The sequence below is a fragment of the Psittacula echo genome (genome assembly GCF_963264785.1).
Source record: "Psittacula echo genome assembly, chromosome: 5".
NCBI classification, from domain to species: domain Eukaryota; kingdom Metazoa; phylum Chordata; class Aves; order Psittaciformes; family Psittacidae; genus Psittacula; species Psittacula echo.
The window spans coordinates 1797169-1824097 of NC_137739.1; the positions used below are offsets into that span (position 1 = coordinate 1797169).

The window sequence follows — 26929 nt, forward strand, 5'->3', positions numbered from 1 at the left end:
CCCCCCACTAGAGCCTTTCATTAGAGCTTCATATAAACCCAAACATACACAGCAGTTTCTGCTTCCTCACAAGTGCTGGTTTTAATTTCTATTTTTCTAGCCTAAATTTATCCAAGCCCAGTCTATATTTACCCATATTTTTCCAAGCCAGTATTTTACCTGCTCACAGACCCCTGTTTTATTCATACAGTCACATCCCCTCTCCAGTTTTCCACTTTAAAGCGCACCAAACCGCTCTGCTCTCCTCTCCCTGCCTGCCCATCCCAGCAGCCATGCCCTCCACCCCAGCAAGGTCCCATCAATCTTTCGGGGTGCTGACAAGGACCGTACGGAGGAGATCAGATGGGTCTCACCATGAACTTGTACACGCTAGCATTTCTCATGCTCAACCAGACCTACCTCCCCTCCTGCTGTGTTTTAACGCCACATTTATCTTCTCCACCGTGGTGTCACATTCGTGCTTGCCATGTTTCATGTGAGAAGGGAGCACTGCCAGCTCAACCTCGCTGACACTGAGGCTTGCACCAGATGCAGAATGGATGCTGGGAACTTGCTCCAGTGCCAGGGAAAGGTGTTAAGTGAAGCCAATCCCAGGGCACTGACTGTGAAGACACATCTGGGTTTCCCTGGGGCTGCCCACCGTAAGCAGTCACAAAGGAACATGTTAGGAGTGATTTAGTGCTGGCATAAAACAGTATCTGGGAAGCCACACAAAAAAGACAAGAATTGAAAAGCAGCTGATGCCTCTTCAGGGCTATTTGAGTTTTGAGGCTGATTTGGATTCTTGTCCCATTAGGCACATTACTTAGGATTCAGCCCATATTAAGTAGCTGTTCCTCAGACATTTTAAAACAAAAGAGGCAGAAAAAAGGAAGGAAAAGGAAGTATCCTCACCACCTTATCCATAAAATACGAAGGTTATAAAGCTGACTTAACGTATTACAAGTCAGAAAATAATGCCCTGATATAACAGTCATTTACATTTCAGCCTTCAGACCAGCTAATAAGAACTTCCTCACTTTCCAGCAGGGTTGAAAGCTGTAACCTCAAGTGGCACCACCACTATTACTCTATTTAAAGGACACTTCTCCATTCACACAGCTGAACTTCATCCTCCTGTGAATTGTCTGCTCACAGCTTTAGTGCATGTGGCCAACAAAGACTTTCAACATGGTGCATGACCAAATGTGCAAACCCACAACACCCCCAGCATCCCGCTGCAGGCTGAGGAGCTGCAGTGTGGACCACATAGACCAACCTCAGCCTCTCCTCTTGTGAACAAGTAATGAAGCTTTTGGAAGCCCTGAGGAGATGCAGAAGCTGAAGCACTAACCACAGACCCAAGAGGCAGAGCTCCAGCCCAAGTTGCACCTGAGGACAGTGAGTTTCTGGATGAAACCCAGCTGCTTTGAAGAGCCAACTCAAGTCAAACACAAGAATACTCCTTAGGAGCTGGAAACCATCACAAACCTCCCACTCCCATGGCAAAGCACATGTCTGGACCTGCCTTCTCCGACAGACACAAACAAAACCCCCACAATTAACACCAAAAATCTACATCCCAAGCAAAGAAGAAAACTCATGGAACCTCCAAAGCTCTCCTCCTCTGGCTAGGATGATGAAAGCTCAGACAGGTACCAGTGGGTATCAACCCTTCTGTGTAATGTAGCCACTGTCATGGTAAAACTTTGTACAGCACAAGACGGACCATACATCAGCAGATCTTTGCCTAGATCCTGGGAAGCCTGGGAATGCTGCAATATATTTCTTCCATATTTCTTCAGGGCTTTTAGAGAGCTGTCTTGACCTCACTCAGAGGTCTCCAACATCTCCTGGGGCTTGTTTGGGAACAAGGTCTTCATAGCAAGCCAACTGTATGGGTGGGAACAAAGAGATGAGCCCACCACCCTATTTCACCAGCAGGACACGTTGTTTGTTTTCAAGGGCTTTTGGGCATTACTTGGGGGTTGTTCTGAGGATTTTGTAATACTCACAATAACGCAAGGAGGCTCCAACTGCAACGTGGACCTGTTTAGCTTGGACTTGCCAAACCAGATGGTAAGAGGACAATTCCTGTCCTGAAAACAAGTAAATGTAAACACATCGGACAAAGATCAAGATTAGGATGTATCACAGCTGTGTTATAGGCAGAGAATGGAAGAATTTTGGCAACTAATTCTGATTTCATCAACGCTCTCTGGGGATATCACCTTAAAACAACTCATAAGGAGCCTTCCAGCAGAACCTGAACTAAGACCCAAATCTCCCAATTACAAATGCAATGTCTTAATTACAAGTCCCCCCTGCAATACCTGTGTGTCCAAACGCTGGTCCCCTGGCTTTCCTACTATTCACAATGCAAACATCAATAGCACATGGACTTTCAGCCAGTGTTCCGTTAAAAAAATGGATGTTTTCTCACTAAAAATGGCAAGAAATAAAATGTTAAAAATATGCAATTTCATGCTTTGTATGACTGGCACCAATTTTTTAAGTATGGCAGTCTGTAGGTTACAAGTTCCAAACCCCAGCAGGACCCTTCAGTCACATAATCTTATGAAAAGTAGAGATCTGACCTATTACAGTAAGTAACAACAGTCTTAACTATTGTTTAGTTAAAAAATAATGACTTCTTTAGCTTGAGTTGGATAATTATCCACAATTATGAAGAGAAGAAAAGTATTTAAATCTGAATTACATACGAGTTAGGACCTTGGACATGTTACACCCCAGGTTTGGTCCTCCCCCTTTGACCTGACCGTGATTTAGTTCAATGCATATTAATCAGGCTGTGTTCATTAACACACTTCTCACTTAGCTGCTTTGTTAGGAAACTGCTCCTTTTCTGATGCGATTTGCCTCGTGCAATTGCAGTGCTATTAAGAAAACAGTTCTGCACTTTGCCACTTCTGCTGAGGCTCGCTTTGCAGCTTCATACGGAGTGACTGGGTGGTCCATGGGAGTTTTTTTCTCCAGTGATTCACCTCTCTTTATTACTTGGAAGTCAGAAGCAAGAGATCTGATTTCCACCAGCCCTTAAAAAACCAGGGGATTCAAAAATAATATGAGTTTGGCGTTTTCTGGTCTGTGGGTGGAATCATGAACCTGACATGGTTTTAGCTTCAGTTATTCTGACCGAGTTTGGATGCTCACACCAGTCACTGCTCCGCACCAGAGCTAAACCCCAGGTTAATATTATACCCTGCTTGAGGGGGGCTGAGCACCATGAACCCTCCTTTGCAAAAATAAGCCTTAAAGGAACTCCCAATTCAAAGTTAATTAACAGGAAAACAGATGATTTTTCAAACAGGTGCCTCCTTGCAAACGGTTTTGAGGCAGTTTCTGCAGGAGGTGTATGTTATCTCATTGACATGTCCAGCCAGAGCTGGTGTAATGGTTAGACTTGATCTTAAAAGGTCTTTTCCAACCTGTATGATTCTATCATTCTATGAAGCTTTGTCATTGGAGCAACTGGTGTCTTCTGCAGCGCTGCTCCTGCGAGCGCAGCATCTCCTGAGGTTAGTGGATCCTTTGCAATTCAAACTAGCATTTGCCTTGGCAGGCAGAGCACATTTACCTAAATCCTTCCTTTTCTGCATGAAACCTCCTAAGCTTCCGTGTCTTCCTGTTCTCCCTGCTCTGAAGCCGCACTGGTTCCTGGTGGGAAGTTTAACTTAATGTTAATTTCTCATGTTGGATGAGCCAGGTTGGATGGGGCTTGGAGCAAGCTGCTCTAGTGGAAGGTGTCCCTGCCCATGGCAGGGGGTTGGAACTGGATGAGCTTTAAGGTCTGTTTCAACCCAAACCATGCCCTGATTCTATGATTCACAGGCAGAGATCTTTGATCACCGTGTGCTCACCTCCTGCCCTGGGAACTGAAGGGGGTGAATGCCTGATGCTGGTTATTTGGGGTAAGTCACCAAACTCCTCAAAGTCTTATTTCAGTCATGTGGGTGCTGGACCTCCTCTGCACCCACGTTTGGGGACAAGGACACAAAACCCCTCCAGGAGCTGGTCTGGCAGCACACGGAGAGCATCACTGCTCCTTGCCCATCTGCTGCAAGAGGAAGAAGAGCTCCTTGCACCCATCTCACAGTAATTTCACCCTTTGTACCATGCCAGACTTCACCCTTCTGCACTCCTACCATGATCATAATCCAACTGTATCTGTGCATCTCCACCACCATCCCAACCTCTATTGCCACGAATGGGCTGCACCCTCCCTACCTTGGTTTTGATTTGTGTTTACTGTCTTCTTTCTTGCTGGACAATATTTAAATGCACAATTATAACAAACAGATGGTATCAACCCCTGTGGTGATTTTAAAAAGTCTTTTATTAAAGCACAGTATTAATCATGGTAATTGGGTAGGAACTTTAAGGTTATAAAACTACAGCATGTCTAATGAGCGAGCTCCTTATAGGAGGAACTGAGGTTTTTAATCTAATAATGTCAGTTTTATGGATTATGACTGGAGTTTTATGAAGTGTGATATGAAATACTGTGGATTCATGGCTCTCCCTGGATTAATTTGGAAAAGTAGTTTTCCTGGTTCTAGGCCCAAAAACAATTATTCCTTACATTTCTGTCCCCTGCACCGTTACCAAACCCCTCTGTCAGAAAATGGGCACCTACACCCATAACTTTTTTACAGGTTTGACTTCTTTGTTAGCTGGGGTTGATTTTTTTCAATCACAGATTGTTACAACCTTACAGTAGGTAGGAGAAGCTCGTATTCCGGGTAGCAGACTGTATATTTGTCGAGAAGGAACAACAACGGCTGTAAACTCTTAAACACAGTCAAGGGCGGGCTGGAGCTCACCGGCTCCATGTAAGCACAGGGACACTGTCACCACGCAGCACTGGAGCTTTCTGGTATTAGCCCATTGGAACAGAAGAGCCAAAATTTGGCTGCCTGGAAGAGCTATAATTCATTTAAAGATAAAAACATAGCTGCAGAGAGATGGAAGAGACCTCAAGAAGCCCTTCCTGCTGCCTCAAGGTAGAGATGTCTCTACGTGCACTGTAGTGTGTTTATCTAAACTCTTCCTAGAAGCCTTGCCAAGTGATGGAGCCAAGTCCATGGCCTTCCTGGGCCTGCTTCCCTACCTTTACATTATTCCTAATATGTACCCTGACTCTCCCTTGACACTATTTAATCCCATGACCCCTTCTCTGCTCACTGGCATCCAAGACTGTTCTCTTCTATCTGCAATAGCCTTTCACATAGGTGAAAACTGCCCTTTGCCCACTGCCTCTTCCCTCCTACTAATGTTCTCTTTTTGGTTCACAGAATCCCAGACTGGTTTGTGTTGGAAAGGACCTTAAAGCTCATCCAGTTCCAACCCCTTGCCAGGGGAAGGGACACTTTCCATTAGAGCAGGTTGCTCCAATCCCCATCCAACCTGGCCTTGAAGGCTGGATTACATGATCCCAGTTGGTCCAACCGTGCCTTGTGAATCCAGTTGTTATAGCTCTGCTTAGTCTCACCATCCTTTGGATTGTCTCCACATGGGACATATCTTTCCTGCAGAGAACACCCAAAACCGAGCAATAGTTTTCAGCCTTTACCAATGGCAGAGAGCAGGAAGGATTTATATACCCAGGGCACAAAGCATTTATATATTCCAGTAGGACATTTGTCCTTTCTGCAATGATGCAGCCCTGCCGACTTGAACATTCTGAACACTCATCATGTGCACCAATATCCTTTACCTGAGCATGACCTACTGATATCAGACATCACTAATGAAAACCCTTAATGTCCTTAGATAGACCCCAAGCCATCTCCCTTGATAAATCCTTCCCTCTGACAGCAACCATCGATAAATGCCAAATAGATTTTCCAACCGTTTTTCTCCACCAGACAGTACTTCCTACTTCTTATAGACCCTATTTTCTTGTTTTCCTATTTTCTTTGTTTATGAGATATTACGTCAAACACTTTCAAAAGCCTCAGTAAAAGCATATATTGGGTATCCTCTTTTCATGCACCCTGTCTTGTCAGTGAAGGAAAGAAGACTGCTTTTACACAGTCAGCCCCTGGCAAAACCACGCCAGCTGTAGTTATCCCCCTTGGTTTTGGAGGTATTTAGAAATTGACTGTTTCATCATTATTTTTCACAGTATCTTTCCAGTAATGGCTCTGTAATATCCTGGATCTTCTTTTTTTCTCTCTCTTTAGAGGACAGGTACTTTATTAGCTCTTCTCTGCTCTTTCATTACTTCACCTATGTTCTATGAATTCTCAAAGATCATCACTAATGCTGACAGGGTTTCAACAAGCAGCTCTTTAACAGCCCGAGGACAGATTTGCTAAGGCTCAGATGATTTGAAAAGGTCTAACTTGGCAAAGTATTCTCCAGCTCTCCCCTGCTCATGGCTGAGGTCATCCTGCTTTGTTACTCGTATTAATTATACCAACAGCCACAGGAGATGTGACTCTTTTAGTGATGACTGTTACAAAAAGGGCACTAAAGGTAAAGCACTGAACAAAGGGATGAATTAAGAAAAAAAATAGGATGTAGAAAACTCCAAAGTAAATCTGCTTCTTGCACTCAAAATAAACAACCACTTACTCTGTGCTAGTGAAAGCTGGAGAAGAAAGAGCTCAGCTTATCTGTGCACTGTCAGAGCTGCCATACCTGTGTTCCTCATGGATCTTCTCACTGCAGATCCTCAGAGCTCAAGACAGCAAAGACCACCTCCTCCTGACAGACCTGCTGCTAAGAATGCTTCTGAACGTGACTTCGCATATCACCAAGGAAAGAGGAAATCAGTCTGTTAAGATCTATTTATGGACTGTTATGAAGAAGCAGATGTGAGGAGGAGCCCATGCCAGCACTCAAGAACGTGTGTGCTGTGCCCTCTGGAGCTACCAGGTGGCATATGGTGCTGGCAGGACAATTCAGTCCCCATCTCTTTCCATCCCTCGTGTTACAACAGTGCTACTCCACACAGGGCTAAGGCAAGGATCCCCACTGAGAGAAATGCCTGCACCAGACTTACCTCCCATGGTTAAGCAAAGGCACAACAGGCTGCTCAGCTTCTCCTGGGAACCAGAGAGAAGTAGGAGTTCAGAATGACCCAACCAGGCCATGCATTTGAGCAGAGGAAGGCAAATCCTGGTGGTATGGGTGATACCAAGGGAAGGGGAGCTTTGCCATCACCCACCTCTGTTTGCCCTGTCCCCCAGCATCACTACTCGCTCCTCTGCCTGGTTTTCCTCTGGGTATCCAGCAGCCAGGCTGGGTGAAAGGTGGATGGAGGCAGATGGTGCCACTGGAATTGAGAGCACAAGCGCTACCAGCTGCGTTGAGGCACTTCCTCGCCCACAATCTCTGTGCCATCTGTGCCTGGGATGGAGCTTTGGGAGGAGAATACCAAATAGGGATCCATTGCTTTGGTTTTGGTTAAGTAAGTGGTTAATTCCACTGTCCTGAAACCTGCAGCCCCATCGCCAAAGAATCTCCTACTCTCAGAATAACTGAAACTCGGAACACCTAAAGTTGGTACTTCCTTAAAGAGATAAGAAGGACAAGGCTCAAAAGCCAAATTTGATTTTAATGTGCCTCCAGTTACTTGTGTACCACGAAAACACAGCCTCCCACAAAAAAAAAGCAGGCTATCATTCCCCCATCTGGTTTCAGTTTGAAAAGTATAGGTAGTTTTTCCCAGAAGTTATTGTAGGCACGGGCAAAAAATTCCCATTAAACAACAACAGCAAGAACATTTAATTTCCCCCTACTATTAATTTAATCTCTTGTTAACGTCTTGATTCAATATTTGCATGAGGATTTAATCTCTGCTTTGCAGAACTGTTTAGTGCAGGGAAATACATACAAAAATAATTACCTCTGTCCACTTGCTCTGGTTTAGTGGATAAAATGGGTTTCTGAATCCCACATTGATACAGAAAGCTACTGGAAGTACCAGGAGAAAAGGAGCAAAGTCACTTGTGCTGAGAAGATGAGAAAGAAGAAAGTGGCTTTACTTGGGTTTACTTTTGGATGCACAATCAATGAGGTGATCTCAACTTAAATCACATTATAAACCACAGCCCACAACAGAAAGCAAATTCCCTTTGTCCATCCCTTACCTGCCACAGACCAACCCATGGATCTCAGGACACCTGGACACTCCTCAGAGAGCTCAGCCCTCAGTTTCCAAGAGGGGTGGAAGCGCCTACCCAGCACACTGGGAATATCACGGAATCAGGAAACAGCCCAAATTTGGTAACCAAAACATGATTTCATAGGCGAAGGCTGAGTATTTCCTTCCCACAAGATAATAGGAGAGAACCCACATATTATTACCACATTTAATACAGCACTAAGGAAATAACATGTCCATTGCATAGTTGCACACACCCGCTATGCACCTCTAGTTAGACTGAAGATAGGAAATGATTCCTTTATAGCCACGAGAATTAGCTACAATTCAAAGCATTTTAGAATTCACATGCTATACACAGATTTTTGTTTCCTGAGCTGGGGGCTTGAAGAACTGTGTTAAAAGACACTCAGATTTATCCCTAAAAAGCAGAGCTCAGTATTTATAAATATTAGAAATTATAAATTTATACTTGTATAGATGGAAACTCCCCATAACATAAGTGTATAATGTAAATACTGAGCAATAAAAGAACTACCGAGGAATAAAATCATTATTGAGGAATAAACCAACTACAGATGCACAAATGCAGTGGTGCAGTAAACTTCACTAGAACTTGTCCTTGCACTGGGTCAGATGTTGACACATTACAAATTGCACTGTAAGGCTTTTGCAATCCCTGCTCTAAGTACCTGGTCTAAAGTTACAAGCAGAACAGCGCTAAAGCAATGGGGAACCAACCCCTTTCCATTCCTGTTACACACCTGACATTCGTTCTTGATCTAAACATGAAGCAATATAAATGTTTCACTCCATGCTCATTTTAATTTGTAGCTGTATGAACCACCTATTGCAGTGCCTACAGATTATGGGATTTGAGTGTGGAGCATTCCTATGGATAAGCCCAACTTCCAGCTTTTCAATGGAAAATAAATTTAAAGGGAATCAAGAGAGTGAAACTGGAGTGATTATGGTTTTTATATATATATATATACACACATATGTATTTATATGGAGTTTATATATATATATTTGGGGGATTATATATATAGAGAAGGTTATATATATATTGGGGGGGTTTATATATATATGTATCTACATAACTATATATCTTCCCAAATCTCTTGCTTCAGCATTTCACTTAACCTCCAGCGATGAGCGATGAGGAGAAGCAGAGATGCATGGTGGCTCGGTGCAGGCTGCTCCTTCTGAAACACTCAGGATTGAGGCTGTGATACTGGGATGAGAGACAAGTCCAGTGCCAAAAGAGTTAAACTGAGTTTCTTTTCTTTATCGTGTACCCAAGACGCTGCGGTAAGTATCCCTATTCTAGGAAATTCTATAGCTTTAACTCGATTACCAAAGTCCAGGGTGTGAATTTAGGATTTGTTGCTCACGTTGGGTCTGAAACACAAGCAGCCTCCTCCTGCCCTGCTCCCGCAGAGCCGAGATATGTCTCCAAATTACCGACTTTGACACATTTCTTCTGCTCTGCAGCTTTGTTACGTAAAATACCTCTTGGTGTTGCTTGATCCTTTGACTCTTTTGCTAGAGGCTACAGTGTTCCACATTAATATATTACAGGCTGAATAACTGCTGAAGGACTGTTTATGTAAGTGTTGGACCAATATAAAATGAAAGAATAATTTCACAGAAGGAAGGAATTCTTTGCTGCTCTGCTCCGAAATATCAACATCTTTCCAGCCCTGATGGTAAAACTGAACTCCTAAAGGGGGCAGCTGCCATGAAGACACTTAATGGTAAAAACCTTCCAAAGCATTTCCACGGACCAGCAAAACTCAAGAAGCTTTACAGCAGCATCCTACATCAGAGAACCAATTTTAGTTAATTTCTTGCTGATTTTACTTCAATTTGCTCCAAAAAGAGTTGATTTTAGTGTCAGGCCTCCTAAATGAGGATGCTGTTTAAAGGCAGGAAGAACTGAGAGTCCTTTAGTTTGGGACAGAGTTTCTCTGTGAAGAACGTGTCAGCACATGAAAAGAAGGTGACAAATCAGAGAGGGAGACGTTCAGCTTTTGAGGTCCTATAGGGATATCTCAGAAACAATTCTAGCTGCTAACCCCAAACCAGCCCTGCAGGCAGGTAATGTACTAACCATTAATGGAAGACTTGGCAGGACACCACCAAAACTACTGTCACCATCAGGAGTAGGTGGAGCAGCAAGAGGCAGAGCTACTGGAGCGAACTGCCCTGTCGGTTTGTACCAGCATGAGATCAGGATCTGGCCCCAGTTCAGTCCCAAGAAAATGGCATTAGCATGTAATTATGGGGCCTTGTGTGGACATTGAAACAGGATGTGAAACCGAGTTCCTGATTACTCATGGTCATAAAAGAGACCATGGAACTTTCGACGAAGCCGGGAGAAGCAGGATGCAGAAGATCCCAACCCAAACTCCAAGGCAGGTTGTTACAACCAGGGAACAGCAGCACATCACAGCATTCCCACAGGAACCTGGCAACCAAGGAGCGGTGACACCCCATCATGGCCACAGAGCTCTAAATGTGCTGCTTGCAAAATGCTTTAGGATCCATCCCTGGGACAAGAGTGCTTGGAAAACCAGAGCATTGTTCCTATAGAGCAGGCCTGGGTTTCCTCACTTGGCGCGAGAGTGGCGCTCGTTCCGATTAGCTCATTTCATCAATAAAGTCAAGCAGCACATTAAAACATTTCTACATCTATTAATGGCCCAAGTGTTTCACTAACCAGCTCCATCCCACTCATTAAAAGTACTTTTATAGCAAACGTAAAGTTGAGGTCCAGCAGAAGTGGTATCTCCAGACGAGTTATGTTGGATAGAGCCCCACGCCGTGCGCTCCAGAGGGATGTTGGGCTCTGCCCTCCATCTGCCTCCTCTATGGGGAGAGCAGGTTGGAAAGGAATTTTTCCAATCAGAATCTGTGGATTCATCAAAATATTAAATGGGCCAGAGCCAGCACCTTCCCCAGGAACGCTGTTCCCATCCAGGATGCCTGAAGACCATCAGTCGGGTTTGTGGAATATGATCAAATACCTAAGTCAATGCCTAAAGCATTGAACAATACCTATTGTTCAGATATTGAACGGGGCTTAGAAGAGACCTGGAGAGGGGCTTTGGACAAGGGCCTGTAGGGACAGGCCAAGGGGAATGGCTTTAACCTGCCAGAGGGGAGACTGAGATGAGCTCTTAGGCAGAAGCTCTTCCCTGTGAGGGTGCTGAGGCGCTGGCACAGGGTGCCCAGAGAAGCTGTGGCTGCCCCATCCCTGGCAGTGTTCAAGGCCAGGTTGGACACAGGGGCTTGGAGCAAGCTGCTCTAGTGGAAGGTGTCCCTGCCCGTGGCAGGGGTTGGAACTGGGTGAACTTTAAGGTCCTCTCCAACCCAAACCATTCCTAATTCTATGAAATCAGAGCTTGCAGAGGTGACTCACAAGTGCCATCCAGTGTCCAATATTTTCTTCTTGCAGTAACAATGACAGGGTCAAGCTATGGGGACCCCTCAAGCACCCGCTCCCTGCATCCCAAACCATGGACTGACCAGCTCTCACCAGGGAGACACATGTAATGGGTGGCTTCCACATCAATGTGAAGCTGCTACAAAGCCAGGTCTGTCACCAGTGGAAACAGACAAAAGATCAGACAGATGAAAGGCAAATAAGCTGAAAGCAGTTACCTGACTATAAAAAATGATAAAGCCAGTTTTTTTCCTGTTAGCACAGTATTAAGGTCTTCTCAGCGTGCAACAGCAGCAGGGATTAATGACGAGCTCTTGGCTGTTTTGGTTGAGAACCAGCAGCTGGTTTATAATATCAAACCCAACTTTCTTACTGAAAAGCGACTGAAGAACTCACCCGTGAAAAACTGTTTCACAGCTTCCTTTGAAACCAGTTTCACATTTGAGCTAGACACCCTGTAAATAGCACTAAAACCCAGTCCTAAATATAACCGCGTCTCTTGGACAGCGCTCGCTGGCCCGGGCAGTGCTCACCGAGGCAAGTTGTTCTGGGAGCATTTTGTTGCAGGTTTTTATTTTTCCTCTCTGCTGAGGTCTGCCACATACTCGGATATTAAGACATCGTAAGAAAAATTCCAACATGGCAATTAATCATTAACTGTCATAGTTTTCCATAAGGTGCAAATGTAAGGTTATAAAACTGTCAAAAACCTGAGCAGTTACACGGGCTGCTGGTGCTGCTGGCTGGATGCACTGCTGGAAGCGGATGCAGACAAATACCTGTGGTGCTGTGGGCTGCAGGACTTTGGGAGCAGCCAGGGCATCACATAGCCATGGCAGAGGCTGTCCCCATGGCAAATGGGTGGTCCTGGTGTGGTCCCTGTGCTGCTGATGGAGCAGGGCCTCTGGCTGGTGTGCTGTCCATGTGAAACCACCTGGGGTGGTTGTTATTGTAATGTAAGGTTTGGTAGGAGCCTGCTGGACATCTTGATGCTGTGCAATGATGTGCAAAGAACCCAACAATAGAAGATCACTTACTCAAGTGGCAAAAGGATGTCCCTTTAGCTTTACACAGTAGCAGGGATCAAGAATGGCTCTCTAGGCATCTCCAGCACCTTGAGTTTTCCCAGACACAGCCGTTTCCAAGGTTGGGGACAAGTGTTCAGCTCCATGGAGCCTTCCCCACCAGCTTCAACAGGACCAAGCCATTGCAAGGACAAACCAGTGGTCTGAGTCACGAGTTGCTCAAAGTACAGACACCATTTCATTTGCCATTCCTCCTTCAGAGGAAGCATTATCTCCTGATATTAACATACAGGAAAAGAAGCATTCAGCAAAAGCATTTTTCACCCTAGCAAGAATAACCCTTGCTTGAGCTCTATCTTGTTTTAATTGCCTAATAGGAACAGGCTGTCAACAGGCATAAATCAATAACTTACCAATTACACGGCAAAGCCCAGAGCTCCACTATAATAAATGCTAGATGATTATTAAAGTATCAATAATAAAGTAGAACAGTGTTAGGAGTAGAGAGTGAAAGCCCCTTTTCCAGAATATCCTTTTCTCTACTAATCAGGATATTCTTCACTAGGAGATGTGTGGCTTCAAAATTCCCTCTGCAAGAAATGATGCGAATTAAAGCCTGCTCTCTCAAATCCTGGATCAGCCCGAAGTCACATGGAACTGTTTATATTCCTTGATTGAAGGAATGCTAGAATACTTCTGGCGAAAATACTTCAATTCCCTTTCCACATCGAGTCAACTGCAGGCTCCTTTGAAATTCACTTTTTCTACACTATTTAGACAGATCTAACAATTGCCAAAATAAGAGCAAACCCCATCAGAGGAAGGGAACACATCAGGAAAAATCTATTCTGATAGCAAACTTTTTGACTAGTATCCATCTAGGTCTTGGTCAAATTTGGATTAAATTGGTATTAAAGACAGAGTACAGGGAAAACAATGGTCTTTGGAATAAATGTAGATGGGCAGGCTGAGTACCTCAAATCTCAGACAGGCCTGGCACAGGGAAACAGGGTCTGTGTTACGAATCCCTTTTAAAACAATCCAAAGCCAAGGTTTTGGTTCAACCGATTGCACAGACATAGCAGCCAGCTGCAAAAGCTGGATCAGGACTCTGCTCCCCAAATTCACTGGCGTTTCAATCCTAACACACAGATTCAAACTCATCTTTTCCTTTGAAAGTTAAAAGGAAAGGACACGACCACATCCGCAGGCATAAGGAAAACGCAAGGAGAAAGTAAAGGGGATGTCACATCTGATCAGTGTGACTCTACAGTGGAAAACACTGGTGGCTTCTCTGATTTATGTCTTTCTGCAGCTACTTTCTTTGCCTCATTAAAGTACATAATTTCAGTAACTCTAAGCTCTTAGCAACATCTGCAGTAAAATATTTAACTTGGGTTGGCTACTCCATCACTGAAAGCCAAGCCTGGGTGGATTTCAAACTCTAGGATGACCTGGATTTTTCCACCAAACCAACCTCCTGCAGCACGTTTGGAGCTAAAACATGTAGGGATGTGGAGCTGAGTATCAGCCCTGGGCTTCTGCAAGCTCCGGAGAAATAGAAAACAGTTGTGGCATGAAAACACATTGAGACAAAATAAGCTGGTGCCTTATGTGGGGCTGTTACCATTTGATTTCAATAAAGAAAGGCTGCAAAAGCCTCAGGGATAAAAAACTGAAGTACTGAATATAAAACTTTTAGTAGAAATGGTGTGGTTAGGTAGAATAAAAGAGGAACCTGAAGAAGGCGCAGAACAGGTACCGTGCATCAGCATCTCTGTCAGTGAAGAGCCTTTGGAGCAGGCAGCAAAGCACTGGCTGTTCCCTCCTGCATCTCCCCTGAGCTCCCTCCTGTGTATTAGAAAATGGGTTGAAAATTGTGACAAACCTATGTTGTAACCCAGCAGCTCACACTGTGTATGTAACATACGAAAGGCCAGGTTGGATGGGGTTTGGAGCAATCTGGTCTAGTTGAAGGTGTCCCTGCCCATGGCAGGGGGTCTGAACGGGATGAGTTTTAAGGTCTCTTCCACCCCAAACCATTCTGTGATTCTATGATATGCCCAACCCATGGACATAAACCTTTATTAAATTTTCCAAGGCCAAAAGAAGAAGGAAGAAAAGGCATTTTACTTACATCCCAAATGGCAGCTTACCAATCCCCGAGCTGTCAGTGGTGGTGATTTAGGTAAACAGCAAATGAAATGTACATGGGCAAAATCAGATATGCTGAAGAAAACACAGAATGTGTTAAAGAACATGTTTTTATGCTGCCATCTGCAGCAGTTTTGTTTCAGTGTCAGGCTTTTGCCTGTAATTTAGGTTACAATGGGAACGAGGTGTATTTTATGAAATGATCAATAAAGGAGAACTTTCAGCTCTTTCCCTCCCTGAGCAGTTCCTTCTGCATAGGATCAAGTCATATCCATGGATGGAGCCAGGGACAGAACGCAGGAGGACCAGGATGCTCAGCATTACTTTGGCTGTACGGAGAGGGCTTTTATCTGTGCATTCCTGTGCACATCTATTTGCCTGTAGAAAGCGAAAATAAACCCTCAATACATGTACAGTTTAGCACTAGATAGCAATTCAAACCTTTAAAGGAAGCTAAAGAAGCCTGTTTAGCAGAGGAAGACATAAAAGAGAATGTGCTCTGAAGGGTTATATGCAGAAGAATAAAGGTTGTGTCATTTCTCTCACAGGTAGCTATCTGCACGCATGGCACTTTGTGGTTTCAAAAGCAGCCTAAGGAGCCTGTCTCCTACAAGGAGCTTTGAAGATTTCCACCATGAAGAGGTTAGTACAGTGGGTATTTCCTGGTAGGATCATACTACTTTTCCCAGCGCGGCTTTGGCCTGTGTCAGATGGGATCACATGAAATGTAGATCCCGGAGGATGCTGGAGAGGAAGCAGAAAATGCCACCCACTTCCAAGGTCACAGCTGCAAGGAGATCCCTGCTCATGCTGCTGCACTGATCGCTTACATATGAGATGAACCTTGGAAGAGGAGAGAAAATATATATGCATATCAGAATATTCCAGGAAGAGCTGTCACCAGGCAGCCGTATAGCTTCAATGGGTCCTTGCACTGACAAGAACTTAATGGCAGCTGCACTGTTATCAAGAGGAGATGCTCTCTTGGAAAACAGCAGCACAGGGCGTGAGGTTTTCCAGCTCAAAACAATCTCTAGCACAGGATGAAATACAGCTGCCCGTCCGTGTGTAAGTTCCTGCGCTCCAAAGCGAGTGCGTGACTCATCCAACAAAACCCAAGTGCATCAACATCAGCCACAGGGCTGGTTTGAAAAGGTTACCCGTTATTCACCAGCACAATTACATTTGTCAACAGAGGGAGAGAGCAAAAAGTCAGCACTGCCTGGTTCTGTGATTCAAACAGCCTCATCCAGCAGACTGGAGTCATGAGCTCTTCTGAGCCAGGTGACAGCCAGCGTGACATGAAGATCATAGAATCATACATTGGTTTGGGCTAGAAAGGACCTAAGCTCATCCACTTCCAACCCCCTGCCACGGGCAGGGACACCTTCCACTAGAGCAAGTTGCTCCAAGCCCCTGTGTCCAACCTGGCCTTGAACACTGCCAGGGATGGGGCATTCACAACTTCCTTGGGCAGCCTGAGCCAGTGGCTCACCACTCTCACAGTGAAGAACGACTTCTTTACATCCAACTTAAATCTCCTCTCTTTAAGTTTGAAGCCATCACCCCTTGTCCTATCCCTAGAGTCCCTGATGAAGAGTCCCTCGCTGGCATCCTTGTAGGCCCCCTTCAGACAGGATTTGAAATAAAAATTAAAAAGAAAATACAAATCTTATTTCCAGTTACACTCACTGATGTAACTGCAAATTTTTCATCTTCAGGATGGAAGAGGGGGAACAAGACACAAGGCAAGAGAGCCCAGAACGTGCCAGGCACTGCCTGGTGCTGCTGCAGGGCAGCGATGGGAAGGATCTAATAATCCCAGGCTGCTGCATGCCAGCAAAGAGCTGGGAGAAGACACAGAGAGCTTCCCTGGTCCAGTTTTAATGCACCATCAACATCGTGATCAGCACTTTGGCAATGTGGCTGTATGTGAACATCCAGTGCCAGGGCAGAGCAGCATGAGATAAGCAGGAGTAAAGGTCCTTTGTGAGACAAGAGTGGGGCAGTGGCACTGCTCATGTGTGCTAAATGGGCTCTGCAAGGAGAGAATCCGGTCCACACGCCAGGAAGGTCCTTAATCCTGGGCCTTCATGTTATGAACTTCAGTCCAACGTTGTTACGGGGAGTTTTAGCATGGTTTTGTAGCTTAATTTCTTCTGACAGTGAGAAGGAACCCTTAAGGTTTCTGTAAACCAAAATGTTTACTAGTGAGTGCCAAACAGAGAGCCGGGTCCAATGTGGCCTGTGAGCAGCCAGCCCCACCGCTGCAAAATTACACCATGGAGCACAGGACGTGCCACAAGGCATTAATCTCCCAACGCACAATTTCAGCCTTGAAATCTCTGCGTGACAGATACATGAGCAGCTCAGACATGACTGAGGGAAGTTTAACGAAGCAGCAAATTACAGCTCTGCCCAGGATTTTCCACCCAAGACACTACATAGGTATTTCCCAGTACTCACTCATGGCAATTGTGGTCAGAGCAGCTCCTTTCTGGCGTCTTGCGGTGGCACCGCTGCTGTCATGGTGCTGGTGGTGGTCATGGGTCCCTGGGCCACATCAGGCCACTGTCACCAGAAAACAGATGAGTGCTGCCAGCCGAGCACAACAAAGGGTATTTGCATGGACACAGTGAGCTGCAAAGGAGCCCTTTGGTACCTGCTTGAGGGTGTCTTGTGGGTGAGCCTGGTCCTGAAGACCCTCAGAGTTCCCTGTTTCAACCTTGCCCTGGCCAAGGAATGGTCATTAGCCTGTGAGTTCATGCGTGTTCATGATCACATCATGAACTTCTGGAACTTCTCTAATGCTTTGCTTTCAGGATGTCCATGTGCTTTCCAAACTCGGGAGAGGACAGTTGACAATACAGAGGCAAGAAGAGCAGCAGCGTGATGCACCTAAGGAGAAAGGAGCAAGGGAGCAGAGCCCACCTGAGACACATATACGGGATGCACCTAGCCAGTTCTCTGCAGCAATCTCAGCTCTGGAAAACAATTCAGCTGTGGTTTAAGGAATATCAGATCCACTTTAACTCGATCCATTCACAGAAATCCCTCAGCATCCCCAAACACAATTACTTTCCCAAAGTATATTTAATATATCAGACTTTACTGATATAACAAATGAAAGTACAGATTATTTTAGCTGTCAGAGACAGGTTGGAGCATCCTCTGACCAGGGCATCTCCACCAGAGCCCAGCCGAGAGCACCAACTGCCTAAGCTGCCAAGGAGAACCACAGCAGGACTCTTATCACAGTAGTGGATGTGTGTGGAGTATTTCATTTGGCACCCTTTGGAGCTCTCCTAATCTTTTCCTTTATGATTAATATTAAACAAGTCATATTCCTTATGGAATTTCCTAACTGTGCCTGTCTGTATTTTTCTCTACATCATGGTTAATATTTTAAGATCGCCTCTCTCTTTTTTTTCTTTTATTTCACATTCATATGTTTTTTCTCCTTTTATAAATGAGGTTTCTTGTTTAGTAGCCATGACAACATCTGACTGTAGTGGTTACACCACAGCCTGGGGTTTTTTTCTTTCTCTTTTCTCCCCCCAAAGCTGTCTTAGAGAAAAAATAACCTCTAAATAAATAGAAGCATCAAATAAAAGGGGCAAGTTCGGAATTGACTGCTCCTCCTTTCCCTCCAATGACCCACTTCAACAAGATTTCCTAGCATGGTGGGTGAGGACTCATTTGGCTTTAATCCTGCAAAGTCTTATCCACTTAGTTAACTTCAATGGGAATACTCAGAGCACATCAAGTGAAACACATATGTAAGTCTTTAAAACCTTGAGGCCTAAGCCTGAAAGGCAGCAAGCAAAAAGCTGGAGTTGCATTTTCCTTCTGGGCGTTGATCTTTGCTCAAGGGTTGTAGTGCTGTGGGGGTGAGCAGAGATGTGAGGATGGGGATGGGATGACTTCCATGAGATGCTGTAGTTCAACACGATCTTCTGAACAAGGACCACCATGGGATTGGTGACCACAGCTCCTGCCCAGCCACCTGATGGCTTCTGCATCTCTTGCTCTGGACTCTGAACACACCCCAGGGGCTGGAGGCAGCAGAACCCACTTGCTTCCACCTCTGCACTCTTCATTTCGATTAGCAGGATGAGGTGGTTAAAGCCTGTCAGGGCAACCTGGAGATCAGGCAAAGGAATTTCAAAGCAAAGGGGCATCATACCAACAACAGACACTTTTGTGACCTAGGGAATAGCTTTTACCTAAAGAAACAAACATTATATTTCAGTTTTTCAGGCAAAGGAATTTCAAAGCAAAGGGGCATCATACCAACAACAGACACTTTTGTGACCTAGGGAATAGCTTTTACCTAAAGAAACAAACATTATATTTCAGTTTTTCAGGAGGCTGGTAACCAGTAGCTTACAAGGAATTTAGGCCTTGGAAAAAACAGGAGTGGATTTTGTTTTAGACTTCTCCCACGAGCACAGTAAATGGCAATGGGTTACGGGTCTGTGTTTACCCATGGCAAGAGACAACTAAAATTCCATGGTGTGTTTTACATACTGAACATAAAATACCAATTACACAGAGCGCCCAACCACACTGAAAGCGACACTGGAGCAAGAGGAGGCAACGAGGAAAGGAAAAGGCTGGGAATTTAACAAAGGCAGATGAACCTTTAATACGGCAGAACCTCTGGGAGCCCTGAGACACTGTGTCCAGATGTTCGGAGGTTGATGTAACCTGACTCCAAGAAGGAAGAGGATGTATTTCTTTAAATTCCCTGTTGTGCTTTAATTTACTGCAGTCTTGCAGAGGACGCATGTGGTGATCACAGGTGGAGTTTCACATTGACCATAAACATGAAGTTGGGGGCAAAAAGACTCGAGCTTTTTCAGGTTTGGCTGCCAAGACGGTTGAGGTACAGATTTCCATGAAAACATCTCCCTGCACTTCCCCTAAACTCCAGTAACTGGAAATGGAGGCCAGAGGAAAACCCTTCAGCAGAGATATTGGTGGCACCAACAGCCCTTCCACTGATGGCAACCAGGACCAGAGACAGGCGATCGCTCAAATGGAGCATCTCAGCTGATCACTTTGTCTTTGCTGGATGGAGAAGGGGAAAGGGAAAGGAACACAGGATGGATGAACAGCAATATTCTGGAGCTCCACATCTTATCTGCAGTCACATTTCTTCTAAATTGCCCCATGGAAACAATCTCCCTACTTCTTTAGTACCCCACTGTCTGCCCCACTTTGTGGGGAGGAAAGGAAAAGATTGGCCCTGCAGTGTCTCTGGCACCATCCCATCTGCCCACTGAATCCCAGATACAGAGCTGATTTGGATGCATTGGGTTTCAGTGCCTCTCTCCCCTAGATCCTGACCCTTTCCCCTTGGCTTTGCTCCCACTGAGGTTTCTGGCCCGCAGTGATGAACAGTGTTTGATTAGGAGAACTGGCAGATTTGCTGTTGTTGCTACAGAAGGATTTATGTGGGGATTAGAACTGGTTTTCAAGGGCTGGCTCTGGGATAAATGACATTACTGAAGCAATAAAAGCAACCCCTGTCCCTTTCCCATTCTCCACTCCTGCCATCCCAAGCCCTGATCCAAACAACACTGTGATTTGGAGGACATCTGTAAATTCATGTTGACTATGTCCTGAGTTTTCTACTGCCCTGGTGCTTCTGCATCTCTTCCAGCATCTCGCAGCAGGAGCTCTAAAGCAGACCATGATGGTTGACTGTGGATGAGAAATGACTGTCCTTCTCTCCCAACCTCTTTCACACTACAGGAATGTGGAGTTCAGTAAATACCTCTTTCCCTAACTTCTTATTTTGTTCAGGATGAATGACCTGAGCTTTTGTATTTTAACTTTGTTCAAAATCCACTGCCTCCTCAAAGAAGGAGGATGCAGCTGAAGCATGAGATACACAGGAAACTCTTATCTTGAATGCCAACCAGCCTCAGGACTTCTGGCACAGGGCAGCACAGACTAAGAGTCCAGGCAAGTATTATCAGAAGACATTGCAAATTGGGTAAAAATGGCTCCTGCAGAGGAACTGGTCAAGGTAAGGATGAAAAGAAATTAATCAACTTCTTTTTACCAGGAAAAAGCTTCACAAAGAAACAACCAATGCAGTTATTAGAGTGATTCGTGCCTGTCAGGCACTTCCCAATGCTTCAGGCATCAGGAAACAGGCAGATAAGGACAACTGCTTCTGCATCCAGGACAATGTAGAGGTATCTGGTACATGGATGAGAGGTCACTTCCATTCCAGCGCCTGGTTACAAAGGCTCAAAGAAGAGATCAATGCACATGCCCTACCAGCCCTGACCACTGTGCCACACAGGCCATAACCTGGTACTAAACATTCCCAAACTGCTCTAAGGATTTACTGCTTATCTTGTGAGGTTCTCTGCTTGATTTTCTCTACGCTCCCATTGCACCACCTTGTATACATCAGTTGTGCAACTGAGAGAGATTGTGCTATGCACACGTAGATGTTTCCTCTAACACCAGCATGAGTTCAGTAATGATGTTGCATAGAAAATAACCAGTTTTCTGAGCTTTTAAAAGGTTCAGATCCTTGGATCTGTAATAGCTGCATGAATCAGCTGCATGGCTACCAGAAAGCCTCAGGGATTTTCTCTTTCATCTTTCCTCTCACCAGCACAAGTCACGAGAAGTGCCGATGTGATGAGTAGGGAACACTGTTTTAGGCACTTGCTTTCCCAGCCCTTGCTGGCACTGAGCTAAGGTTTCTCAGTGCTTGAAAGGTTTTGCAATTAAAGTAGGGTGTAAATTCAAAGTGCTATATCTCTTCCTGAATAGCTCCACATGTGGACACCAAGCCTGGACCAAATCTATGTTATTCCTGTTTAGCTTAACCTATCTTCAAAGGCGGTTGCATATGTGTGAAACAAGCAGTTAATCAAGAGCACCTCCCATGGGCAGACAAACCATCTCCTGGCAGAGTTGAAACTAAAATCATGGAATCAACCAAGTTGGAAAAGCCCTTTAAGCTCCTCCAGTCCAACCGTTTCACAGCACTGCCCAGGCCACCACTAACCCATGGCACTGAGGCCACATCTCCCTGGTGTGTGAACACTTGCAGGGACGGTGCCTGCAGCCCTGCCCTGGGCAGCCTGTTCCAATGCCTGAGCACCCTTTGGGGCAGGAATTGTTCCTCAGCTCCATCTAAACCTGCCCTGGTGCAGCTTGAGGCTGTTTCCTCTTGTCCCATCCCTTGTTCCTTGGGAGCAGAGCCCAGCCCCTCCTGGCTCCATCCTCCTGTCAGGCAGTTGTAGGGAGCGATCAGGTCCCCCCTGAGCCTTCTCTTCTCCAGACTGAACCCCCCAGGTCCCTCAGGTGCTCCCCATCACACTTGTGCTCCAGGCCCTGCATCAGCTCCGTTGTCCCTTTCTGGCTCTGCTCCAGCACCTCAATGTCTCTCCTCTACTGAGGGGCCCAGAACTGAACACAGGATTCAAGGCGCAATCTCAACAATGCTCGGTACGTGGGGATGATCATTGCCCTGACCCTGCTGGCCACATTCTTGCTTATACAGGCCAGGATGCTGTTGGCCATCTCTCATGCTTCAAACACTGACCCGGAATAAGGTATTTTGGGGCTTGAAGCCACATTAACCTCTGTCAAATGTCACCATTACCCCAAGGAAAGGAAAAGGTGAGACTTGGGGTTTGCAAACAATTCCCTAAGCAAGGATCACCACCAGCGATTGTGCAGCATCTCCATTCTGCACACCCTGGGAAGAGCTGGGTACCGCTGCCTGCATCCAAATGCAACATCATAAACCACAGCTGCTGGAGGAGCATCTCACACTGATCAGAAATTTCTCTGAGTCACCAGCTCCAAACCCCCCCCCCCAGTTTTTATAGGAAGATGAAAGCAATGAGTGACACAGGTTTCCTGCAATTTCTAGCTCTTGCATCACCAAAGAGATAATGTCTTTGGTGGTGCCTGGGGAATCAGATAATACAGCTGTGTAAACTGCGTGTGGGCTAAAGTATCTCAGGGCTGCATCCTCATCCCAACACTTCCAAATCCAAATAAAACCTCTCTGGAGGCAGCATCATTACAGAAAAACATTAAACCCAGCAACTTGGCCCTGAGCAAGCAAATGAGTTATTTTCATCAAAGCAAGACACTACAAAATCCATCGCCACTTCTATCCCTAAGCAGCTTGGACTCCAAGTTCCACGGCTGTTGTCTTTGATTTGGAATGACATGGGATTCATTTTAAAGGCTTTAATTAAAGCTATCCAATCTTTGTGCAAATGATACTGGTAAAACTGGCACCTCTGATCTGAGGGTAGTTTTACATTCAGCTGATACAAGGTGTGCTTAAATCCAACTATCTGCCCACAGATTGGTACCTGCAGGTGTCAGGTCTTTGCCCATCAAGTCCCAGCACAGTGATGCATACAGATGGCACCAGCCTTCATCCCCAGTCCTCCCTTCTGAGGAAGACTCCTGCTGCTCCTGCTGGTGAGGAAGATGTACAGAACTATGTCTCTGCAGGGACATCTGGACATGGCTAAAGGGAGAATCAGATTTTCAACACAGAGGGGACAGTTTGTTCACAGGAGCTCTGACCCACTGGGCTTCACTAACCCAATCCCAGAAACCCAGAGGAAGAGCATAATTTAAACTGCTCTGACAAGACGATGATACCAGAGGAAAGACCAAAGAGCAGCACTGGTAGGAGGGTCTCACTTCAGCCAGGAGAGCTCGCTGTAGCCATTAACTGCAGCAAAATCCTCCCCTCGCCCCAAGAACATGGCACCAAAGGCAGCAGCCCACTCCCAACCCCTTCCACTCCTCGAATGGGCACGCTCTGTCTTCACACATCTATATCTGACACTATTAAATGTTCTCTTCATAATACATTTATTATAAATTCCCTTGAAAAAGGAGTTCATAATCTGCCATCTGTTTCCAGTTAGGCTGTTCTGATTTCTTCTGTTTTGAAATGGAATATAAAACATTATTTAAAGGTCCCGTAATCTAGATGGTGGGAGGAGAGAAACCAAAATCCAAATATCACCACCACTATCACCCTGCTGAAAACCAAAGACATGCTGAGAGCCAAGGGCTGGGAAGATGCAATGTGACCAGATCAGGAATAAGGTACAGAAAATGTGATTAAGCTTGGACAAACTTTACCATCACTTCAAGGCATTACACTGAAACTGGATAAATTTACAGCTTAAAGACATTTGACACGTGTTAGTGGGCGAGTCCTTTGGCTTGGGCAACGCTAATGGTTCGTAATGGGTTTAGCCTTAATAGCAACACCTAAACATAAATAAATAATCATCACTGGCAATATGGTAACAGTACATGTTCAAGATCATGTCTCTGACTCCAGTAACATCTCTGGTTTATAGCTGGTCTGGCTCTTATTACATGTAACATTTTATACATACACATACATGCAATCACATGCACAACACATACTTTATCTTCCATCCTTGTTTGGACCCAAAGGCTGCAGCACAGCACCAAGCGAGTCACATCTGGGAAATGCAGATGTTTTGAAGCTATCACAGCCCTGCCAACTCAGATCATTTACTGACAACATCCTCATAATTGATTTTTCTCTTTGAGCCCCAGTACCTGGAAATTATGCAGACACAAAGGGTCTAGATCACAGAGATCTTGAAAATCAAATGCAAAATTAAAACTGAGAAAACAACAAAAAACAACCCCAACCAACAAGCCCAGAGCCTCAGGAGCCTCAGTGCTGCACAAACTCTTCCCTTGGCAAAGGAATGACCACATGTGGTGGATGTCAGCCATGTCATTTAATACAGCTCTGGAAGGTGTTCACGTAGTGCGAAGAGGAGAGCGGTGTAAAGACTACATAGAGGAGGACAGAAAATGAGACCTGGGAGGACCCTGGAAGGTGGAAGAACCACCAAGGGCAGCCAGAACTGGTTGTATTTTCATTATATTTAAGCAAATCTTGCAGCATCGGGATCTAATTTGTGCTCTTTGAACGCCACTGCTTAGCAATGTGCCCAAAACATGGGGCCAGTGGAGCTGACCTGCTCCCTGGGTCTCCTTGGCTTGGCCACAGTGGTGGCAGAGGCACAGAGACAACACCAATGGCACCAAACCAGGCCACCACCACTGGGACAGCCCCACTCACGTGGCACCTTCCACCATGAACCTAAAACTTGGCTGGAACTCATCCCGCTAGCACAGCCACATGCTCTCTCCTCTCCCTGCCACCAAAACCTTTTGCCATACAACAATTATATACTGCTCTGAACCAGACCCAGTGCTCTTGGACAGCCAAACTCACTCCAGCTCTTCCTGGCCACAAAACCAGGAGCCCCAGCCGACAGTGAAAATTAATATGGACCTTCTTGCTGTACTGTTATATTGTTATAGCCACAGCATCACTCTGCATCCTGGGGGCCTCCCATGTGAATCTGATTTCAGAGCTGGACATGATATCTTGCTCTCAAAACCACTATTAATAGTAAAGGTGAGACAACAGACATCCCAGCCTGGGACACCTTAAGATGCTTTCAGGACACACTGAACCTTTCTCTGTGGCAAACCAGCCCATTTCACATCGAACAACCAAAAGCAGAGACACCAAAACTCCCAACCTGACCGTGTCTTACATAACCACATTCTGTTTTCAATGCTAAAAGCCCCAAGAACCCGCAAAGCTGAGGCTGTGGGATCCCTCCAAAGCTCCTCTCTGTGTGCCAGCAGGATGAGTGATGGTAACTCAGCCCAGCTCCAGGGCTCCGGCAGGGGCTGCTGCCAGGCGGCTCCGCCTGTTGGAGTCACTGACGGTCCCCATTCCAATTAATCAAGTTCCCATTCTGATTAACAGCATGATTCATGGCTCTCGTTAGGCGCATTCTGGAACAAACAAGGCTGTATTTCAAGGCCGTTGGCTTAATGGTTAAAATAAATACCTTCCAAATTTCTATTTTCAAGTAGCTGAACCTTTTCCACCTTTACAACTAATTCAGACTTCCTTCAAATTATTTTTCTAAGTAATATAACAATTTGTTTTTCATTAGAGCTTGTCAAAGCCGGACTTGGGTTTATTTTGAAAGAAACCAGCACTCTCCAGAAACTGTTTAGTACAATTTGAATGACGCCCAAAGGGGTTATTGCAGCCACAATCAAAATAGAGTTTACAGCACTGGCTAAGGGTGACACTTTATTTAATGATTGCAAAAAGAGAGAGAGAGAGAAAAGAAAGAACTCCCCCAGCCCCTTGAATCAGAAGCTAATTAAATGCACTCCTATGGCTAACAGTAAGTGTTTCTAAGTCACTCTGACTACTGCAGAATGCAAGAACTTAACTTGTTGCTAACTAATACCAGACACCATTATACGAGCAGTGTTATTTACTAATTTGGGGTGGTATGTGCTGGTATTCTCGTGTCTGGCACGGCAGATACTATCAAACTGGACGTGAAATCAAATATAGGAGTGATTAAATAGTTTGGGTTCTGCCTGTTTAAGTTAGGGTTTTTTTTTTTTTTGGGGGGGGGGGGTTATAGCTTGGTATTTAATTTAAGGTGGCTTAAACATAACAGAAAATATACCCTGTAACTCCTTTGATTTCACATTCCTTTCACTTTGCTGTTGAGAAAAGCTGAGCTGGAGCTGTGCCACGGCTGAGGGTGGAGGCTGGAGGACCCATTGGGGTTCCTGGACACCCTAGCTCCTGGAGCAGGATGGGTGCACAGGGCTGGCTAGAGCCACCCAGAGGCTATAGCACTGAGGATTAATCTCCATCATCCCCAGTCCAGTGCCTTGAGGTTCCCAAACAACCTTTTATAACACAATCCCTTCGTCCTCCACCTCGGACCTGAGTCCAAAGCAGATTTTTAAACAATTTGAGCTGCAAAACTATTTTCCACCAGACCATTCCTAGCAGCAAACTCATGTTCTGCTGCTCATTTCCCTGGGACATCCGCATTTGGTGTTTCTTATTAAACCACAACAAAATCAACACAATTTGGACGTTTGCAAAGATGAATTTCCTCTTCGTTTTTGCTGGGATCAGGTAATGCTGCTGCCCAGCCCGAGCAGCAAACACCCTCCCACTGCACCCTCACAGGGATGCTGCGGCCACTGACGCTGGTCTGGAGGGACCATGGTCCCCAGCACATGACCTTAAGGGGGATCTGCAGCTCAAATCAGAGGCTGGCTTGG

The 26929-nt window shown here is 45.4% G+C and overlaps 1 protein-coding gene across 1 annotated transcript in view; it reads right to left on the minus strand.

Moving 5' to 3' along the window:
• LMF1 (lipase maturation factor 1) overlaps positions 1-26929 on the minus strand; it is a gene marked incomplete at both ends in the record, with an annotated part of 185806 nt that overhangs the window by 25506 nt on the left and 133371 nt on the right. The gene's annotated exons all lie outside the window — the stretch shown is intronic.